General features: G+C 58.9%; 2 long non-coding RNA genes across 2 annotated transcripts in view; both read right to left on the reverse strand.

The window, feature by feature from the left end:
- The window catches only part of LOC121633058, a 3,693-nt gene extending 1,610 nt beyond the window's left edge, over positions 1-2,083 (reverse strand). The window contains exon 1 of the long non-coding RNA XR_006008994.1: positions 1,623-2,083. This is a non-coding gene — a long non-coding RNA (uncharacterized LOC121633058). The remainder of the gene's footprint in view (positions 1-1,622) is intronic.
- On the reverse strand, positions 808-1,616 carry LOC121633059. The gene is made up of 2 exons (XR_006008995.1): positions 946-1,616; positions 808-849 (listed from the first exon to the last, which is right to left on the reverse strand). It is a non-coding gene; the product is annotated as an uncharacterized LOC121633059 (long non-coding RNA).
- Positions 2,084-8,000: the final 5,917 nt, after the last annotated feature.

The raw sequence follows: 8,000 nt of genomic DNA on the forward strand, positions 1-8,000 counted from the left end.
AAGCAGAAGCAGCTGGCAGTAAAGATGCTGCTGTTCTTCCTCCTCATGCAGACACAGCTGGCTACGGGATGCCTGCTACCGCCTCACATCTCAGAGCCATAACAGCAGCACAGCCACTTCAACCTTCGCTGCAGGTTGTTCCTGTCAAACGTTCCCATCTGGACTGGATTCTGGAGGAAAGTGAGCTCCAAACACTGAGAGTTAACCTGCTGTCAGAGTCCTGGTTTCATCATCAGCAAATTAAACCTTCTAGTCAAAAGAGCTTGCCACTCATACGTGATGCTATCCCGACCAGAGAGGAAACCCTGGGACTGGGTGGGAAACAGAAGTCCATCCGGACGTGTTGGGATTACGTGTCAGACTGGACGTCAGCTGGTCGTCGGTACATCAGACCAGAGCAGAGCCCCAGTTAAACCAGATGGGACAGGAGAGAGGATTTACCACTGCTGCTACAACGTTCACATATCAACCAACTTATGCTCCAAGTAATCTGCAAGTTACGCATTAATATCAAATTCAAACCATTGCACCTCTGGTTTTGGTCTTTTACATGATTTTAGTAACCAGATGAGTTTGGACAAGGTCCTTCTCTGTGGACGGAGACGATGTGACGCGATCAGGTGACACGGTAACGGAAACCTGCTGTCAGCTTAGCTAGAAAGTTCAGATCTGAAACTCCTGCTTTTAGTCTGATGGACCTTGGAAACCAGAGATAAAATGGTTCATCTGAGTGTAAAACTGGGACGACGGCGCCTGCATCTCTTTTCATATGATGGTCTATAGTGGTTTTATAGTAATGGTCCTTTCTTTATAGTCAGATATGATTATTTGGGAGCTACAGGGAAAACGCTGCTATGCGGCGCAGATGAACCGGCTTATCTCAGCCATCGGTAAGAATTATTCATCAAACCACCAACGATCTGCGACCCCACATCCTCCCACAACATCTACGGTTTCAGCTCGATGCACGCCAGCTGTCCCGGCGTGGAGGTGCTATAGGTGGGACACGTCAGAGTCACTGCACATGAACAACCAACTGTAAAACTTCCTTAGCATTAACACGCGGCTCAGCTGAAACGTACTGGATGTTTGTTTCAACTGACGTCATGAATTTACCTAAAACAGCCAAAGACCCAAGACAGCATGACATCGTCTGTGGCAACAGGGTCAACCCTTTCTCGTAGCGGAAGCGTTCGCTCCGTTGCACTCAGCAGCTTTGTGAAGAGGGAGCTGTTAGCTAGAAACCTTTAGTGCTGTTTAGGAGCCGTGCTGAGCTGAACCCGGCCCCGATCATACAGCTGGGACTAAAAATACATACCAAACATGGCTGTGGTAAACATTTTTTATGTGGTGGATAACGGGAAAATAAAAAGTATTCCAACAACCAATCTAGTGTCAGAGCCTCTGGGTTACCAGGACTTTCTGGTCATAAAGTCCTTTTTCATCTGGACCGGATCTGCCCGTGGAAACGTTTAGGTCTCTCCTGGATTTCATGTCAGTCGTGAAGCTGGAACTTCTCGGGTGGCGTAACAACGTGAGAACCAGCGCTCTAAATGTTTGACGCAGCCATAAGACGGAAGTCTTCTGACCAGACAGGCTGAAGAAACATGGCGGATACTTACGCCTGGTCTCCTTCCAGTGACTTCTGAATCTCCTGGAGAACTTCTGAAAGAAAACATGGAACAGGGGTTAAAGCTCAGCATGATGTAGAGATGCAGCTCAGTCAGGGTGAAACCTCGTCGTGTCTGATGGCGGTGTGAGCAGAAAGCTGACCTAACGGTTTACGACAGACTTGGCTACGTTCACACCGCAGCTCGATGCCAGTGTTTTCATTTCTGATTTTTTTCATGACGATCTCAACAACACAAATCCGATTTTTTCAAACCCGGCCCATGCCACCTCCATACGCGGTCCTAGATCAGGTGCGTCTGACTTCCACTGTTAGGAAACTCTGGCTTCCTCCAAAGCTTCATGTTTCCTCTCATGTAGGAAAGTGAATTATGGGTAATATCAGTCAATTCCTTCCAAAATGTTTCTTCTGAGGAAGAACTTGGCTCAGAGGAGGCTGCCTGCACCGGATTCTCTGGCAGGGTGTGATTAGAGGTTGAAAGGTGGACAATGAGGAGTGTATATCGTTTGTTCTTTTAAATGATCCTATACGTTTCCATGTGACCGCGTCCTGTCGTGTGACCGCGTCCTGTCGTGTGACCGCGTCCTGTCGTGTGACCGCGTCCTGTCGTGTGACCGCGTCCTGTCGTGTGACCGCGTTCTGTCGTGTGACCGCGTTCTCTCCTGTGACCGCGTCCTGTCGTGTGACCGCATTCTGTCGTGTGACCGCGTCCTGTCCTGTGACCGCGTTCTCTCCTGTGACCGCGTTCTGTCGTGTGACCGCGTCCTGTCGTGTGACCGCGTCCTGTCCTGTGACCGCGTTCTGTCCTGAGACCGCGTTCTGTCCTGTGACCGCGTTCTGTCGTGTGATCGCGTTCTCTCCTGTGACCGCGTTCTCTCCTGTGACCGCGTTCTGTCCTGTGATCGCGTTCTGTCGTGTGATCGCGTTCTGTCGTGTGACCGCGTTCTGTCCTGTGACCGCGTCCTGTCGTGTGACCGCGTCCTGTCGTGTGACCGCGTTCTATCGTGTGACCGCGTTCTGTCGTGTGACCGCGTCCTGTCCTGTGACCGCGTTCTGTCGTGTGACCGCGTTCTCTCCTGTGACCGCATCCTGTCCTGTGACCGCGTTCTGTCGTGTGACCGCGTCCTGTCCTGTGACCGCGTTCTGTCGTGTGACCGCGTTCTGTCCTGTGACCGCGTTCTGTCGTGTGACCGCGTCCTGTCCTGTGACCGCGTTCTGTCGTGTGACCGCGTTCTCTCGTGTGACCGCGTCCTCTCCTGTGACCGCCTCCTGTCCTGTGACCGCGTTCTGTCCTGTGACCGCGTTCTGTCGTGTGACCGCGTCCTGTCGTGTGACCGCGTCCTGTCGTGTGACCGCGTCCTGTCGTGTGACCGCGTTCTGTCGTGTGACCGCGTCCTGTCGTGTGACCGCGTTCTCTCCTGTGATCGCGTTCTGTCGTGTGACCGCGTTCTCTCCTGTGATCGCGTCCTGTCGTGTGACCGCGTCCTGTCGTGTGACCGCGTTCTGTCGTGTGACCGCGTCCTGTCGTGTGACCGTGTTCTCTCCTGTGACCGCGTTCTCTCTTGTGACCGCATTCTGTCGTGTGACCGCGTTCTCTCCTGTGACCGCGTCCTGTCGTGTGATCGCGTTCTGTCCTGTGACCGCGTCCTGTCGTGTGACCGCGTCCTGTCCTGTGACCGCGTTCTGTCGTGTGACCGCGTTCTGTCGTGTGACCGCGTCCTGTCCTGTGACCGCGTTCTCTCCTGTGACCGCGTTCTGTCGTGTGACCGCGTCCTGTCGTGTGACCGCGTTCTCTCCTGTGACCGCGTTCTCTCCTGTGACCGCGTTCTGTCGTGTGACCGCGTCCTGTCCTGTGACCGCGTTCTGTCGTGTGACCGCGTTCTGTCGTGTGACCGCGTCCTGTCGTGTGACCGCGTCCTGTCCTGTGACCGCGTCCTGTCGTGTGACCGTGTCCTGTCGTGTTACCGCGTCCTTTCCTTTGACCGCGTCCTGTCGTGTGACCGCGTCCTGTCGTGTGACCGTGTCCTGTCGTGTTACCGCGTCCTTTCCTTTGACCGCGTCCTGTCGTGTGACCGCGTCCTGTCGTGTGACCGCGTTCTGTCGTGTGACCGCGTTCTCTCCTGTGACCGCATCCTGTCCTGTGACCGCGTTCTGTCGTGTGACCGCGTCCTGTCCTGTGACCGCGTTCTGTCGTGTGACCGCGTTCTCTCCTGTGACCGCGTTCTCTCCTGTGACCGCGTTCTCTCCTGTGACCGCGTTCTCTCCTGTGACCGCGTTCTCTCCTGTGACCGCATCCTGTCCTGTGACCGCGTTCTGTCGTGTGACCGCGTCCTGTCCTGTGACCGCATCCTGTCCTGTGACCGCGTCCTGTCCTGTGACCGCGTCCTGTCCTGTGACCGCGTTCTGTCGTGTGACCGCGTTCTGTCGTGTGACCGCGTCCTGTCGTGTGACCGCGTCCTCTCCTGTGACCGCCTCCTGTCCTGTGACCGCCTCCTGTCGTGTGACCGCGTTCTCTCGTGTGACCGCGTCCTGTCGTGTGACCGCGTCCTCTCCTGTGACCGCCTCCTGTCCTGTGACCGCCTCCTGTCGTGTGACCGCGTTCTCTCGTGTGACCGCGTTCTCTCCTGTGACCGCGTTCTCTCCTGTGACCGCCTCCTGTCGTGTGACCGCGTTCTGTCGTGTGACCGCGTTCTCTCCTGTGACCGCGTTCTCTCCTGTGACCGCCTCCTGTCCTGTGACCGCCTCCTGTCCTGTGACCGCGTTCTGTCGTGTGACCGCGTTCTGTCGTGTGCCCGCTTCCTCTCCTGTGACCGCGTCCTCTCCTGTGACCGCCTCCTGTCCTGTGACCGCCTCCTGTCCTGTGACCGCGTCCTGTCGTGTGACCGCGTCCTGTCGTGTGACCGCGTCCTGTCGTGTGACCGCGTTCTGTCGTGTGACCGCGTTCTCTCCTGTGACCGCGTTCTCTCCTGTGACCGCGTTCTCTCCTGTGACCGCGTTCTGTCGTGTGACCGCGTTCTGTCGTGTGACCGCGTCCTGTCGTGTGACCGCGTCCTCTCCTGTGACCGCCTCCTGTCCTGTGACCGCGTTCTGTCGTGTGACCGCGTTCTCTCCTGTGACCGCGTTCTCTCCTGTGACCGCCTCCTGTCCTGTGACCGCGTTCTGTCGTGTGACCGCGTTCTGTCGTGTGACCGCGTCCTGTCGTGTGACCGCGTCCTGTCGTGTGACCGCGTCCTCTCCTGTGACCGCCTCCTGTCCTGTGACCGCGTCCTGTCCTGTGACCGCGTCCTGTCGTGTGACCGCGTCCTGTCGTGTGACCGCGTCCTGTCGTGTGACCGCGTCCTGTCGTGTGACCGCGTCCTGTCCTGTGACCGCGTCCTGTCCTGTGACCGCGTCCTGTCGTGTGACCGCGTTCTGTCGTGTGACCGCGTTCTGTCGTGTGACCGCGTTCTCTCCTGTGACCGCGTCCTGTCGTGTGCTCGCGTTCTGTCCTGTGACCGCGTTCTCTCCTGTGACCGCGTTCTCTCCTGTGACCGCGTTCTCTCCTGTGACCGCGTTCTGTCGTGTGACCGCGTCCTGTCGTGTGACCGCGTCCTCTCCTGTGACCGCCTCCTGTCCTGTGACCGCGTTCTGTCGTGTGACCGCGTTCTCTCCTGTGACCGCGTTCTCTCCTGTGACCGCCTCCTGTCCTGTGACCGCGTTCTGTCGTGTGACCGCGTTCTGTCGTGTGACCGCGTTCTCTCCTGTGACCGCGTTCTCTCCTGTGACCGCCTCCTGTCCTGTGACCGCGTTCTGTCGTGTGACCGCGTCCTGTCGTGTAACCGCGTCCTGTCGTGTGACCGCGTCCTCTCCTGTGACCGCCTCCTGTCCTGTGACCGCCTCCTGTCCTGTGACCGCGTTCTGTCGTGTGACCGCGTCCTGTCGTGTGACCGCGTCCTGTCGTGTGACCGCGTTCTGTCGTGTGACCGCGTCCTGTCGTGTGACCGCGTCCTGTCCTGTGACCGCGTCCTGTCGTGTGACCGCGTCCTGTCCTGTGACCGCGTCCTGTCGTGTGACCGCGTTCTGTCGTGTGACCGCGTTCTGTTGTGTGACCGCGTTCTCTCCTGTGACCGCGTTCTCTCCTGTGACCGCGTCCTGTCGTGTGATCGCGTTCTGTCCTGTGACCGCGTCCTGTCGTGTGACCGCGTTCTGTCGTGTGACCGCGTCCTGTCCTGTGACCGCGTTCTCTCCTGTGACCGCATTCTGTCGTGTGACCGCGTCCTGTCCTGTGACCGCGTTCTCTCCTGTGACCGCGTTCTCTCCTGTGACCGCCTCCTGTCCTGTGACCGCGTTCTGTCGTGTGACCGCGTTCTGTCGTGTGACCGTGTCCTGTCGTCTTACCGCGTCCTTTCCTTTGACCGCGTCCTGTCGTGTGACCGCGTCCTGTCGTGTGACCGTGTCCTGTCGTGTTACCGCGTCCTTTCCTTTGACCGCGTCCTGTCGTGTGACCGCGTCCTGTCGTGTGACCGCGTTCTGTCGTGTGACCGCGTTCTCTCCTGTGACCGCATCCTGTCCTGTGACCGCGTTCTGTCGTGTGACCGCGTCCTGTCCTGTGACCGCGTTCTGTCGTGTGACCGCGTTCTGTCGTGTGACCGCGTTCTGTCGTGTGACCGCGTCCTGTCCTGTGACCGCATCCTGTCCTGTGACCGCGTTCTGTCGTGTGACCGCGTCCTGTCCTGTGACCGCGTTCTGTCGTGTGACCGCGTTCTGTCGTGTGACCGCGTCCTGTCGTGTGACCGCGTCCTCTCCTGTGACCGCCTCCTGTCCTGTGACCGCCTCCTGTCGTGTGACCGCGTTCTCTCGTGTGACCGCGTCCTGTCGTGTGACCGCGTCCTCTCCTGTGACCGCCTCCTGTCCTGTGACCGCCTCCTGTCGTGTGACCGCGTTCTCTCGTGTGACCGCGTTCTCTCCTGTGACCGCGTTCTCTCCTGTGACCGCCTCCTGTCGTGTGACCGCGTTCTGTCGTGTGACCGCGTTCTCTCCTGTGACCGCGTTCTCTCCTGTGACCGCCTCCTGTCCTGTGACCGCCTCCTGTCCTGTGACCGCGTTCTGTCGTGTGACCGCGTCCTCTCCTGTGACCGCGTCCTCTCCTGTGACCGCCTCCTGTCCTGTGACCACCTCCTGTCCTGTGACCGCGTCCTGTCGTGTGACCGCGTCCTGTCGTGTGACCGCGTCCTGTCGTGTGACCGCGTCCTGTCGTGTGACCGCGTTCTCTCCTGTGACCGCGTTCTCTCCTGTGACCGCGTTCTCTCCTGTGACCGCGTTCTGTCGTGTGACCGCGTTCTGTCGTGTGACCGCGTCCTCTCCTGTGACCGCGTCCTCTCCTGTGACCGCCTCCTGTCCTGTGACCGCCTCCTGTCGTGTGACCGCGTTCTCTCGTGTGACCGCGTTCTCTCCTGTGACCGCGTTCTCTCCTGTGACCGCCTCCTGTCCTGTGACCGCCTCCTGTCGTGTGACCGCGTTCTCTCGTGTGACCGCGTTCTCTCCTGTGACCGCGTTCTCTCCTGTGACCGCCTCCTGTCCTGTGACCGCGTTCTGTCGTGTGACCGCGTTCTCTCCTGTGACCGCGTTCTCTCCTGTGACCGCCTCCTGTCCTGTGACCGCGTTCTGTCGTGTGACCGCGTTCTCTCCTGTGACCGCGTTCTCTCCTGTGACCGCGTCCTCTCCTGTGACCGCCTCCTGTCCTGTGAACCCCTCCTGTCCTGTGACCGCGTCCTGTCCTGTGACCGCGTCCTGTCGTGTGACCGCGTCCTGTCGTGTGACCGCGTTCTGTCGTGTGACCGCGTTCTCTCCTGTGACCGCGTTCTCTCCTGTGACCGCGTTCTCTCCTGTGACCGCGTTCTGTCGTGTGACCGCGTTCTGTCGTGTGACCGCGTCCTGTCGTGTGACCGCGTTCTGTCGTGTGACCGCGTTCTGTCGTGTGACCGCGTCCTGTCGTGTGACCGCGTCCTCTCCTGTGACCGCTCCTGTCCTGTGACCGCGTTCTGTGTGTGTGACGCGTCCTGTCGTGTGACCGCGTTCCTGTCGTGTGACCGCGTTCTGTCGTGTGACCGCGTCCTGTCTGTGACCGCGTTCCTGTCCTGTGACCGCGTTCTGTCGTGTGACCGCGTTCTGTGTGACCGCGTTCTCCTGTTGACCGCGTCCTGTCGTGTGACCGCGTTCTGTCCGTGTGACCGAGTCTCTCCTGTGACCGCGTCTCTGTGACGGTCCTACTGTCCTGTGACCGCGTTCTGTCGTGTGACCGCGTTCTCTCCTGTGACGCTTTCTCTCCTGTGACCGCTCCTGTCCGTGTGACCGCGTTCTGTCGTGTGACCGCGTTCTGTCTGTGACCGCG

This window comes from Melanotaenia boesemani, chromosome 21, assembly GCF_017639745.1.
Source record: "Melanotaenia boesemani isolate fMelBoe1 chromosome 21, fMelBoe1.pri, whole genome shotgun sequence".
NCBI lineage: Eukaryota > Metazoa > Chordata > Actinopteri > Atheriniformes > Melanotaeniidae > Melanotaenia > Melanotaenia boesemani.